General features: G+C 41.8%; 1 protein-coding gene across 1 annotated transcript in view; it reads left to right on the top strand.

The window, feature by feature from the left end:
* The window catches only part of GRM2 (glutamate metabotropic receptor 2), a 159210-nt gene that overhangs the window by 127255 nt on the left and 17367 nt on the right, over positions 1-14588 (top strand). The gene's annotated exons all lie outside the window — the stretch shown is intronic.

Genomic DNA, 14588 nt, shown 5'->3' with positions numbered 1-14588 from the left:
TGCAGCTACCATGACTTTGTAAAGTTTTAAATGAGTTTTAGATCATTGTTCTGGACATTAAGAAGTGCCTGTTGAGGCTGTAGGGAATGAAAGTATATGAAACTTCCTGACAGTAAGGGCTGTTCGACAGTGGAATGCACTCCCTCGGAGGGTGATAGAGTCTCCTTCCTTGGAGATCTTTAAACAGAGGCTGGATGGCCATCTGTCAGGGATGCTTTGATTTGGATTTCCTGCATGGCAGGGGGTTGGACTGGATGGCCCTAGTGGTCTCTTCCAACTCTACGATTCTATGATTCTATGATTCTATGAAAAACCTCAGGTAAAAAGAAGTAGAAATCAGCCAACTTCTCAGATTGTTTCCTCTAGCAACACTTAGACTGTTTCTACACTGCAGAATTAATGCAGTTTGACACTGCTTTAATTGCCATGGCTCAATACAATAGATTTCTGGGATTTATAATTTTGTGAGATATTTAGCCTGCTCGGTCAGAAAGCTCTGTCAGAGAGCTCTGGTGCCACAACAAACTACAAATCCCAGGATTACATAGCACTGAGACATGGCAGTTATAACGATGTCAAACTGCATTATTACCACAGTGTAGCAGCACCCTTAGCTTCACTCACAACTATTTCTTCCTGATCAGATGCTCCACACTCCAATTCCATTTTTGGCTAGCCCAGATAAAAGTTGTGATCCTTTGCACATTCACCTAGGAACAGATTTCACAGAACATCCTATGACTGCCAACCTTGGAAACAGGCACAGACTGCCTGTGCTTTCTATAAGGAGCCTCTTGCTGTCCTCTAATGCAGTATAACACCTCCATCTCCATTGGTCTCTCTCTGCTTAGGGGAAACTCCGGATCTAGTAGACACTTCCAGCAGCAGAATGGAAAATGCCAATTTTTGCCAGTTTCTATTCACCCTGAAGCCCCCTGTGTTATTCTTCCCATGTTGTTCTGGGGGGTTGCCCAGTCCTCTGAAGCAGATCAAGGCTGCATACATAGAATCATCCAACCCCCTGCCATGCAGGAATCACAATCAAAGCACCCCTGACAGCTGACCATCCAGCCTCTGTTGACCATCTAGCCTCCACAGAAGGAGAATTCACCACAATCTAAGGGAGTATGTTCCACTGTCGAACAGCCTTTACTCTCAGGAAGTTCCACCTAATGTTGAGGTGGAATCTCTTTTCCTGTACCTTGCATCCATTGTTCTGGGTCCTATTCTCTGGAGCAGCAGAAAACAAGCTTGCTCCATCCTCAATATGACATGAGGTTGATTCAGCTGATTCAAAGAGTCTTTCACCACTGGACATGTCCCACTTTTGCTTCCCATGGAGTGCTTTGTTCATGGCTGCTGACCTGACTCACTGCTGTTCCAGAGCTGGGTTCGACACACTTATGTGGGTCTCTAAATATATTATGATCCAGTCTCACAGTTCAGTTTTTTCAACTGACCCACTCCCATTTCTATCAGTGGCTAGCAGTGCCTCCCATGCCAGTGGGACAGTGGATCTAGGTTGGCTTTTATCTAGTCTGATCTAGTCTGAAAATTAAACCTATTATCCAGAGCGCTAAACCTGACTGGAGATTAGGCTTCAGCACTTTGCACAGACTCTTTAACATTTGGATTAAAAGCCAGGTTCACTTACTAATCCCCTGATATCCATACATCTCTAATGTTTGGGGAAGCTATATTGAGTCCTTTGAATCTTTTCCTTCCAACAGATCTCTGGCTTTATCTACCTGCTGTTGCATGCCATTTCAGCCTTATTGGGTTCACATCCAATGAAAATCTTAAACTAACCCAGTTGTCCTTTCCCATGAAAGAGCAAGATGCTATTCCAACAAGAGCATCCAGAAAAAGTTGCTGTACTCCTTTATTTTCTTTTGACTTCCCTCATGCATTGTCCCTTTGCCTCCTGATTAGATTTGTGGTATTTAAAATAAAATAAAATAAAATACAGGCACTGACTAGCCTGTCTTCACTGGAAGTCATGCATTAAAAATAACAGCATTGCTCCACTTTATTACATTTTATTTTATTCTTTTGTTTTGTTTCCTTTTGTAACAAGGGCACGTCTTGTTATTTTTTGAAGGTCTTAACAAAAATGCAAGGCAAAGCATTGGGTTTTGTTGGTATGGAGTAAAATTTACTGCAGAAATTTTAATATTTGAGAGCGGTGCCGTTTGTGGTTGTCTTTAATAGTGGTTCTTGTTTTTTTAAAACAAAAAAATAATGATGCCAACAATAACACACTGATACTTCTGATCAAACAATGGTTTTAATAACATAATCATTCCAAGCTCTGACCCAAAGAGCTGATTGGGACCTTTAAGGTTTTCTGTCCTGCGCTGGTCTACTCTTAATTAACCACCTCCTGTTTGTAGATTTTGCTCATTTTATTGCTAACCCAGCAGGAAAAGTCTATGAATTGCCCCTTGATGAGACTTTTTTTAAATTGCTCCATGTAAATTTCTGTCCCTGCCTGTGGTAGCACAGCCTTTTCATTTTTAAAAAAGAAATAATGTAATTGTGCTATTTCAAGAAAATATTGAATATTTAATATTTGGCATTAAATATTAAAGCTCCTCTCCTGTCTTCCAATATTCGGTCATTTTAGAGTCTAAGCAAGGATCTGGCTAATTAATTAATTAAAAATCCATTCATTTCTAGTCGGTAGTAATATCATTTCCATTCTAATTCCAAGGGACTTACTTGTGGGTAAACATTATGGAAAGAGCCTGACCATGGGGAGGATACTGCTACATAAAATAAGTATGATGTGGAACTTAGTTTGTTGTGGGTTTTCTGGCCTATGTGGCTGCATTCTGGAAGAATTTATTCTTTTCACCTGCAACTGTGGCTGGCATCTTCGGAGAACGCTGGCATACAAATGTGGGAGGTATATATACTTGTGTGATCCTTGTTTGGGAGGAAGTGGTTTGCATGTTAATTGTGTGTTGACCTGTTGTTGAATGGCAAGACCTCAGGGGGGGGAGGATATGTGGGAAGATATGTGTATCTATTTATTAGCAATACATTGTCTATGGGGAAACCCCCTAACCCTGGGTGGTGTTCATCCACATATACCATAGTCTTGATTTTGGTGTTTTCCAGGACTGGTAGCCAAACTTTGTTTACTTTCAGCATTTCTTCTTTCTTGTTGAAGTTGTCCAGGTGTTTGTGGATTTCAGTGGCTTCCCTGTGCATTCTGACCTGGTAGTTGTTGGCAAGGTCCAGAATTTAAGTGTTTTCACACAGCATTCTATGCCCAGGATGGTTTATGACATGTTCTGCTATTGCTGATTTTTCTGGTTGGCTCAGTCTACAGTGGAGATTATTGCACTACACTCTTAAAGTGTTGCTATTCCATTTTGTCTGCTCTGGCTGCCTCCTGTTGCATTCTGGGATTTGCAGTTTAGGAAGGGGCATTTAGAATATTGAGCCAGAGAGCTCTTAGGCCTCACTGAACCCCAAAATGTAACATGAAGCAGTCAAAGCAGTTAAAGTAGAACAGCAATGCTTTAAGAGTAGTGTAGTGTGTTAATCTCCAGTGTCTCTTGTATTCTTTGATTCATGTTTGAACTCTGTGTTTAGTGGTGCCAATGTAGATCTTCCCACAGTGGCACAGTATGTGGTAAACCCCTGCAGCCGTGAGAGGGTTTCTTCCATCCTTCACTGAGCACAGTATTTGCTGGGGTTTTTTGGTCGGTCTGTAGATCATTTGGAGGTTGTGTTTCCTCATCAGTTTCCCTATAGCAATAGCAAGTACATTTCCATACCACTTATCAGTGCAATCATATTTACAATGTGTAAGCTAATTGCCTCCAACAAGCTGGGTGCTCATTTAACACCGTACAGAAGGATGCAAGGATGAGTTGATCCTGGGATCGAACTCACAACCTTGTGACTGTTAATGGCTGCAGTAGCGGCATTTAACTACTGCGCCATCAGGGCTCCTATTCTGTCCATGACTCCTTCGATGTATGATAAAAATATCTTCCCTTTGGGTGGTTGTTTGTCTTCGCTCCTGTGGTTTTTTCTGGGTCTGGCAGCCCTTCTGATGTCTGAGTTGGAATAACCATTAGCCTGTAGAGCCCTGTCCAATTGCTTCAATTCATCTGCCAGGAAGTGGGGTTCTCAGATCCTTTTTTGTGGTCTACCTGTGTTTTTATTGTGGTTGGTTTTTTTGTTCTGGGTGATGGTTGGAGTTCTTGTGTAGGTATCTGTCCATGTGTGTAGGCTTTCTTTATACCATGTGGTCCAGGCGTTGGTTGGCAGAAAACCAAAAACACACTGTGTCTCTTGCACATAGACACACATGAGCTGTAGTCCTAGAGGCAGCAGGCATGAAATATAAGCACTTCACATACAGTTCTTCTCCTGTCTGCCCCTCACCTCCAGCTAGCAGTCAAGTCCCATGGGGTCCAGATTAAATTTCAATCCACACCCTAAAATTCTAGGGTTTGGAATATTCTGGAGGTCAAAAACTGACAGTCCCTGAAACTTCTCAAGTTGCCCACACCATCCTAAAGGTTAACCTAATATGAATCAAGTCTCATACCCTCCAAATGTCCTGATTAATCCTCTGTCATTCCACTTTTTCAGCTGCTTTTTAAAAGTCCCAGTTTCTCTCTCTTCCTCCCACTGCCCCACTTTCACTTTTTCCTCTTTGTCCTAGGCTTACTTCTGCTGATGTAAACTGAGTTCAAATTGTAAAAGTGGTTTGTAACCAATTAATTCAGCTGTAGGGCGAGAAGAGGAGGGAGTGGAGTCTTGCTCTTCCTAGTGGTCTCAGGTAAAAGCAAACCTGACACAGACTTTTGTAGCCTGGATTTCTTCTCTGATCAATTACTTTTACCATCTTGACTACACTCTAATGTTGCTTGGCCATACATGTTCAGTTTTCATCTATGAGATGCTGGAGGGTATTACAGAGGAAGGAACTGCCAAACCCACCTTTGATTATTCTTTGAAATTATTTTTTTTTAGGTTTGAATTAAAAAAAAACCTGGGGCCTCTCCTTTCTCCTCCCACTGAGCCTCACCCCACTCACCCCATCTATTCAGCATTTTAATGGGACACAGGTGAATGCCATAGTCCATTCCTACCAAAAGGCAGATGTCTGAGGAGCAGTGTTGTCACTCCGTCTTAGCATGTCATCTGTGTGGTCCACACTCTCTGCACCCTTCTAGTGGCACCACTGCTGTGACTGTGCAATTGAAAATTTAAAAAAATTAAAAATACAGACTGACAGGCATGATGGGAAGGGCATACAGCAGAAAGGCAGAGTTGTGAAAGCCAGCATGCAGATGACAGAGCCTGGGACTATAGCAGCACCATGGCACTTTTGAAGAGCTATGCAAAATGGCGTGTTTGCATTTCTTAGACTTGTGGCATCTTACGATCCTGGTGTAATAAAGTCCTAGGACTTGGAAGGGCAGCTATAAAGGAACTAAACAAGATCATAAAGTGTATAGATATATCACTGAATGCTAAAGTTAGGATTGTCCTTGACCAAATAAAGAATGAACTCTCTTTAGAAGCCAAGATGACTAAACTGAGACTGTCGTACTGTGGCCATCTGATGAGAAGAGATGGCTTGCCAGAAAAGCAGTAATGCTAGGCAAGGTAAAAGGCCATAAGAAAAGAAGAAGAACACATTCCAAATGGAAAAAAATCAACCAAGGAAGCCACAACCGTGAGTCTGGAGTATCTCAGCAGAGCTGGGGATAATATGGTGACTTAGAGACCTGTCATTCATAGGGTTGCCATAAGCCAAAGTCAACTTGGTGGCAGTTAACAGTGACAATTAATCATAACCTCTGCTTTCTGGGAATCACATTTCCTAGAAGTACACCCTCAGCAGAAGTTTCCTGAATTCTACACAACAAACATGGAAGAAATCACACGTTTTGTTGTAAACTGTTGGTGATTATCATTCTTTTGTAACAGAACAGGAACCAATCCAACACATCTGAATCTATGGAGATGGTAATTTCTGTTGAATTTACCATCTCCACAGATTCAGACATGTTGGGTTGTTTTTTCTGAATACTGTATTTCACTCTACAGCCTGACTTTAAGTCATCACATTCTGAAAAATGGAAGATGAATGGGAAAAGAGGGAAGCGAACAACACTCTCTGACCACAGCAGAGAATGACCAAAGATTTGTCCAAGGCACTGGAAATCAATGGAGGCACTTCTCTCAAAATAGTCACATGAATTTTCTCTAGATATTATTAATATTTCTATACATCACAAAAACTGAATCAACCATAATATTATATACAACACAAAGCCTGGGCATAAGTCCCACAGCGGGATTTATATCTTAGTAAACATGCCTAGATTTTTTCTGTACTTGTTGGAGAGAACAATTTAGAAGAACTAAACTGTGTAAGCCGATTGCTCATCATTATAATGAAGATACAACAATTCAGCTGTGTGGGATTTTTGGAGGGGAGAGGCTATGGGGTCCTACCTATTTTCTATTCCTGCAGCTGTTTAAAACAGATGTAATTTTTTTTTTTTTAAAGCAAAGACTCATCACATTCCTGAATCAGGGGACAATGTACTTTGCTGGCAATAACACAAATGATTGTCTGCAATTGAGTAATTAGAAGATGGAAAATAATTGCATTCTGGACCTCCAGGCAATCTAAAAATAAGTACTGTATTTTCTTCTAGCTTTTACTTCCTCCTGTCCCTGTCTTTTGAGGTCTTACTGTTGCCTTGCCTTTGGAATGGGCTACTTTCACAAGAGAAACAGCAACTCCTGGTGGCCATCAGGCAGTGATACAGATTTTGCAAGTGTTTCATTTTCAATAAATATTGCATCGCCCTTAAGCAGAAATAGGTTTCTAAAAGTGTTAGTAGATGAATACAGTGGACCCTTGTTATATGCTGGGGTTTGGTTCCAAGATCCCCCGTGTATAACAAAATCCATGTATGCTCAAGTCCCATTAAATATAATGACATAGCAAAATGGTGTCCCTTATAAAAAATGGAAAATCATGGTTTGATATTTGAAATTTATACTTTTTTTTTAACATTTTCAAACCGTGTATGCTTGAATCCGTGTATAAAAAATCAGTGTATAAGAAGGGCCGACTGTAATGCCAGAATGCTTAATGATAGTATTGTGTTCCTGGTGTTTACTTTGTTAAAGTGAAGAAAGCTCAGCAGAGGACTTATGAATGAAAATAGACTTCATGACTTCATAAGACAGTGATCATGACATTTGAGCCATTTGTTACGCTCAGAGCTAGGTGGTACTTGTAATACAGCATTCCCTGCCCCTGCCCTTTAGTTTCATAGCCTCCAACAATCCCTATTTGGCAGGGACAGTCCTTTTTTTTAATTGATTTTGAAAACAATATTATTAAAATATAACTACAAAACTGACAAACAAGAAGCCATACACCCAACACAAACATAACAGGACATTACTAAAACATAAAACTAACCATAATGACTTCCTTTCCTGGTATGACTAATCTATTTCAAGTGAGTTAAACATTCCTTTTACTTTTATCTAAATTATCTTTCTATATGTTTATATTAAGCAGCTTGATCACATGCCTATCGTGTAATGTAAGTATCTCTTTTCTAAGAGATAATGTAAGTATCTCTTTCCTAGATTTTTCTTTAATTAACAAAATATAGTTTCTAAATTTAATTTGTACAGATTCTTACTTTAATATGCCGTAAGGGACAGTCCTAATTAATCCTCTGTTATCCCACTTTTTCAGCGGCTTTTAAAATGTCCCAGTTTCTCTCTTCTCCTCCCACTTACCCACATTGTTCTCAGCTTCAGTTGCTGCAAACTGAGTTCAAAGTGCAAAAGTAGTTTGTACTTAATTAACACAGCAGGGGGGAGAGGAGAGGAAGAGGCAGAGCTTTGATCTTCCCTGTAGGTTTGAGCAAGCAAACTGCTGCAGCTTCTCCTGGTGCGTGCATTTTTCTTTATTGGTACATTCTGCCATCTTGACCACACTCTGATTTTGCTTGACTACATATTTTGGATTTTGTTAAACCTTGGAGGGTATGCCTTTTTATGGTAGAACATACTAAGCCAGAGGAAGCTGAAAAAGTAATGCTTTACGTTGTTCTGTTTGGTCTATTGATTATTCCTGCTTTTACAACATCACGTGCTTGGATCTTCCTAGCCTCCTTGGCTTGTGGGTGCCCAGCCTGCTGACTTCCGACAACCACCTCCATACAAAACTTCATCTCAGAGCTAAAGGAATTTGTAATCTAGCAGTTCTCAAACCTTGGTCCTCCAGGTGTTCTTAAAGGCCCAGCCAGCTTGGTCTGTGGTCGGGAATTCTGGGAGTCAAAATCCAAAATCACTAAGATTGGAGAACCACTGGTTTAACTCATGCTTTAGCATTGCCTCTCTTTGGGAAAGACTGTGGAAATGGGCTTCTGGTATGCAAATAAATAAAACACTTTGATCACGAACTGATGGCAAGTGTTTCCTTCAAGGCTTAAGAAATTTTGAGGTGCCATGGTTGGCCTTTGAGTGTTTGTATATCCTGCATACCCCATTTTATATTTGGGGGTCTCTGGTATTTCCATATTTTCATATCTAGAGCCAGCATGTTCTCAAAAGGTCATCATGACCTTTAGAACACCAGGTGGATTTCCCATGAGAAAGGAGTGCAGACCCAAGTACATGTGTATGACCCAGGTAATGCTGCAATCAAAGGTAAATGGGTTATTGATAGTTCCTTCCTCCCCCAGGCTTTCTGCATATCCTCTCACACTCTAGACAAAAGAGGTTTCATTATACCAAGGCAAGGAAGCCAACGCTTCCTCCTAACCCCCTGCCATGATCCCAGCCAACTCCCCTATCCTGGGGTTATCCTAATCCAAACACTGCTTTTACAACCCTAAAGTTAAAGCTATCAGCCAGTCCAGAATCCCATTGTTGATTCCTGGGACAGCCATCAGGTCTTTGTTTCACTGCAAGATATCATCAAGCACACCTCTTGAAGTGAGGATCTCAGGTATAAATATCAGTCCCAAATCTAGCCTGTGTGTGAACAGAAAGTGTTCCTTGCTCACTGTGGCTCTGTATAGACCGGCAAAAAGCGCCAGCCTGTGGGTGGAGTCATGGCGTAGCATCTGCACGCTCAATGCCATAACCCCACCTCCATGGTCCCATTTTGGCACACGCCCGTTTACACAATGTGCACCACAATGATGCCACAGCGTGGAAGGGGCATCATCATGGCGCACCGGCACACCTATGACACCCCCTTCCAGGATGCTGAAAAGAAGCTGCTTTTTGGGACTTCTTTTTGTGTTTTCCTGAGACTACAGCATGTGGTTGCTGCAGCCCCAATCTGGGGTAAAAAGGGGGAGGTGCATGCCACTCGTCTGTATAGCCCATGTCTCCTTCAGACCATAGTATGAGCCACATCCTGCTTTCCATGGTCCATTCTCCAGGACAAGTAATTATCACCCCACTGCAACCCTCAATCCCCACTAACCAATTTCCAACCCTCCTTTAGTTCTGAATACTGTGTCTGTTTAAATTACTATTGTGTGTGTGTGTTCAATTTCACAATAAAACATTCTTTATTCACTCAAAATCTGGAGTTCTCTCACATTAGTACCAGTATATATAGAGATGAAAATGATCCTTGAGTTACTCAACCTCTTACAAAGCATTAAGATAAAAAAATCCCAAACTTTTAAGACACTGACACCGTTGGTGGAGAACTCCCCAGTCCCCCTACTTTTTGGGGTAACAGGGGAGAGCTCAAAAATGGACTTAGGACTACACATAGCCCATGAGCCATACTTTTTCCACTCTGCCTTAAGGCCTTCAGTTTCTAAAAATGCACTTGGCACTTGAGAGAGGAATGGAGAGCCTTTGGGGAGTTTGCTAATGAGGTGCAATGCAAAACTTTGAAAAGATGCCTGTGAGAAACTTGGCGGAAAGGAAGATTTATTAGTACTTTTTATTTTTGTATGAACGAAAGGTGTGCAAGTGTGCTATTTAGGGATCCTGAACAGCAAAGTTTCCATTGAAGTCACCAGGAAGCAGGGACTTTGCTGGCATGAAATGTGAGAGCTGAAGCCTGTAATTTGATTTGGCTAATGGAGATATCCTGCTATGCTGTTATCTTCTGAAGTGCTGAGTGACAGGTTCATCCGTGCCCTCAGCTCCCAAGGCTACTTTAGAAGCCAGTACAAAATAAACTGTAAAGCGGCTAAAACATGAGTTTTTCTTTCTCTTCTGCTCCTGCTCTCTCACTGCCTATTAGAGCCCAGTCCAGGATACAAGCATATAAGCAAAAACCAAAAAGAACTTGGGAAAGCTACCTCTTGTACCACAACCAGGCATATAGTCATGCTTGCTGGGGAGGGATTTTAGGAGTTATAGTCCAAAGAAGTAACATTTCTAAGGCTCCCGCAATGGCCTGGATAAATCATGGGGTTGCCATGGCTTCCCCCATTTTCTGTCTCTGTTCTCTTGCACATCCTGACTATTTGTGGAGGTGGAGGATTGTTGTTGAAATCAGCTATGCAACCATTATTTGCAAGTTTAAAACCTGAACTTGAATCATTTACTTTGGGAACCCTGGAAGCTCCTTCTAAAGGTCTAACCTGGCCACAGTTTCTGCCATTTGCATCACAGAGCCTCAATTTGATGAGCCTGGATAGGAACAGAGGAAACTGAGCAACCTCTCCTTTCTCTTTCGCCACTTGCTTTCTCCAGTCAGGAAACTGGGATGAGCTTGCCAAGCTTGCCTTAGGATCACCATAAGTTGAAAATGACTTGAAGGCACTCAAATGACATAAATAAACAAATAATTTATTACACACAGCATGATTGTTACCAAAAAGGTATGTATGTATGAATGAATGAATGAATGAATGAATGAATGAATAAAATAATTAAATAATTAAATAAATAAATAAGAGATGTTCTACATTACTAGCTAGATGAGAATTCAGCTGCTTCCTCAATGGAACTGAAATTGTTAACAGGGGTGAGATTATAATTAGATTACTGATTTTGAAAGGGACAGTTGTATTGCACAAACCACGGGGAGGGAGGGATTGCAGATCCCAAGACATGGCTTCAAAATTCTTTAGGCCGAAGACATAGTGTTAGTAGGAGACCTGGACATATAGTTAGGAGTACTCTAAAAAGCAACCATAAGCATAGCCTTGATACTGGAGTACAGCTGTTACTGGAAGGAGTCATCTGGAAATAAGACTGGGAATCTCTGTGTGACTGAAAATCACATACTCATATGATTTTGGAGAGGATAGTGAACGAGAGTATTGTGTTAGAAAAGGAGCCAACTGGCAACACTCTGTGTCCTTGTTCACAGGAACTTGTATCATAGAATCATAGAGTTGGAAGAGATCGCAAGGGCCATCCAGTCCAACCCCCTGCCATGCAGGAAATCTAAATCAAAGCATCCCTGACAAATGGCCATCCAGCCTCTGTTTAAAAACCTCTAAGGAAGGAGATTCCACTACAGTCCAAGGCAGTTTGTTTCACTGTTGAACAGCCCTTTCTGCCAGGCAGTTCCTCCTAATGTTGTGGTGGAATCTCTTTTCCTGTAGTTTGTATCCATTGCTCCGGGTCATAGTCTCTGAAGCAGCAGAAAACAAGCTTGCTCCCTCCTCAATGTGACATCCCTTCAAGTATTTAAACAGGGCTATCATATCACCTCTTAACCTTCTCTTCTCCAGGCTAAACATCCCCAGCTCCCTAAGTCGTTCCTCATAGGACATGGTTTCCAGACCCTTCACCATTTTGGTCGCCCTCCTTTGGACATGCTCCAGTTTCTCAATGTCCTTTTTGAATTGTGGTGCCCAGAACTGGACACAATATTCCAGGTGGGACCTGACCAGGACAGAATAGAGTGGGACTATTCTATATTTGACAGATCAGGAAATATTATAATTTTTTTGCAGTGGCATATCGCACATAACTTGGATTACATGCTTTGCTTAAATGAAATGGGCAAAAAAAAAAAAAAGGATACTGCTACAGGCTTGCAAAATTTAGGTTTTTACTGTACCACAGATGTTTACAGAAAGGAAAGCATTAAATAGTGTATTACTTCCTAGTGGTTTACTGCCCTTCAGAAAAAGGAAGAGGTTTTATTTCTCAAGAGGGTACTCAACCACAATCATAACGGAAAAACAAAGGTGGCAGATGAGGGCCACATTCTCATTTAGAGAGATATGAAACTGGAATAAAAAGACCCAGTCAAATGCCTAACTAAACCAAAGTTCTATCTCTTTGATTCCAATTTGTTGTCTTTTCCAACTTATGGTGATCCTATCACAGGGTTTTCTTAGCAAGATTTGTTCAGAGGAGCTTTGCCATTGATTTTCCCTGAGGCAACAACCACAGATGTTTGCTTCTCTGGTGACCCTGTCTTAACAGACCTCCCTGCTCCCACCTGCCCCTAGGATCACAACTGTTTTTCAGTTTTCAGGCTGGAAACTAGTCCAATCTATTGGCTATGACCATGCTGAAGTCCCTCTATCCTGTTTTTCTCATTTCTTTCCTCTCCTTCCGTTCTCAATGGCCTGCTCTTAAGCCATTCAGGCCTCCACACACCCCCATAGCAACTGTGTTTGTGATTTTTCTTCCTCCGAAGACACTGGAAGCATAGGAAGGCTAATCCACTAAAGTTAAAGCTGATAGTCCTTAAAGAGAAAGGAGTATTGTTTTAAAGGATGACTAACCTCATTCATCAGGTGAAAAAAATAATAACACAACAGTCCCTGATTGTAGGTTTACAATCTAAAAGACATGTCATAAAGAAAAGGGACTGTAAAAGGAGAGGAAGATAGCAAACATGGCTTCTAATTTATAGTTACTAAGTCCATGTTACAATCACCTGGAGTGCACATAGTTTGAAATTGCAGGTCTCTCAGGTCCTGTCTGCACTGTCCAGGTTATTCTGAGGCAGCCCAGAGTATCCTGACCACTGTTCTGCTTTGTTCAGATCTCACCTGGAATACTGTGTCCAGTTCTGAGCACCACAATTCAAGAAGGATGTGGACATGCTGGACCATGTCCAGAGGGCAAACCAAATGGTGAAAGGTCTGGAAACCATGCCCTATGAATAGCAGCTTAAGGAGCTGGGTATGTTTAGCCTGGAGAAGAGAAAGTTAAGGGGAGACATGACAGCGATATTTAAATATTTGAAAGGATGTTGTATTGAGGATGGATCAAGCTTGTTTTCTACTGTTCCAGAGACTAGGATACAGAGCAATAGATTTAAACTACAGGAAAAGAGATTCCACCTGAACATTAGAAGGAACTTTCCAACAGAGCTGTATGACAGTGGAATGCACTGCCTCGATGTGTGGTGAAGTCTCCTTCTTTGGTGATTTTTTAAAAGAGGCTGGTCAGCCATCTGTCGGGGGTGTTTTGATTGTGAGTTCCTGCATGGCAGAGAGTTGGAATGGATGGCCTTGGAGTCTCTTCCAACTCTATGATTCTAGGACTCTAGTTGTATCAGTAGAGTGCCTTTCCTTCCTGCTCTCTTCCCCTTTTACTTAATGGAATGGCTCCTGGATGCAGTGGCATCACTACTCCACCTGATGCAGGAACTCATGGTGTCATGCACACATACACATACATTGGCCTCTTCCTATACAATACAGAATCCTTAGTAATGTTTTTTGTTCTAATGTTAGTCATAGATAATAATTCCAGTATATCACTGAATGTAATGGCAATAGTTGAGACATAAACAAAATTAAAATTAAACCTGCCTAAAAAGACAACAGTGCGATCTCATAACCTCTCTGGGCTTGCAATCCTCCCCCAGGCAAAAAAGAATAAAAATTGGCTGAAATTTGCCCAGAATGATGGCCAGAGGTAACACCACATTACTTCAGGCATGGTGAAACGTAGACACAGGAAGAGAAAATACCCAATGCCCTGTTTGCAGTTGCCCATCACTGGCCTGCCTGATGGTGTTAGATTACAGCCCCCTTCAGGCCTAGCCAGGAAAGCCAATGGTGAGGAAAAATGGGAGGTGCCATCCAGTAATTTCTGGAAGGCTACCTGTACCCCTACCCTGGTCAAATGGAGCAGTGAATGAAGCTTCATGGGGATTAAGGGGCTCCCAACAGGGGAAGCTCTATGCCACCTCTGGAAGTGCTGGGTTGGGGACTTGGCATCCGCACGCCACCCCCCAACCCACTGTAAAAAGGAGCTGCAAAACGCAGCTATTTGCTCTGTAGAAGGGGCGCCATAAGCACCCCAATGTGGCATTATGATGCCCCTTGTGCGCAGTGCTGTTTGGGTGCTGCACACAAGGGACATCATCATGGTGCATGCCATCTGGATGGCCACAGGCCATGATGGTGGCCGGGAGGCAAAAGTAGGGCTCTGAACGTGTGAATGCTCAGCCCTACTGCAGCTCTAGTTTGGGTGCAGGCCAGAATAAAGTGTCGGTCTGTACATCCTTCTAATCTTTCTTATAATATATAATGCAACAATAAGGGTGCAAGCAGGGAGAGAAATTTTGTTCCTAAAAATACAAATTTGGCAAGAAAGAGAGAGAGGAGAGGGCTATG

The sequence above is a fragment of the Sceloporus occidentalis genome, unplaced genomic scaffold (assembly GCF_023333645.1).
Source record: "Sceloporus occidentalis isolate IW3139 unplaced genomic scaffold, rSceOcc1.0.p SCAF_1, whole genome shotgun sequence".
In the NCBI taxonomy this organism is placed as follows: domain Eukaryota; kingdom Metazoa; phylum Chordata; class Lepidosauria; order Squamata; family Phrynosomatidae; genus Sceloporus; species Sceloporus occidentalis.
This window is presented reverse-complemented; position numbering and strand designations above follow the sequence as displayed.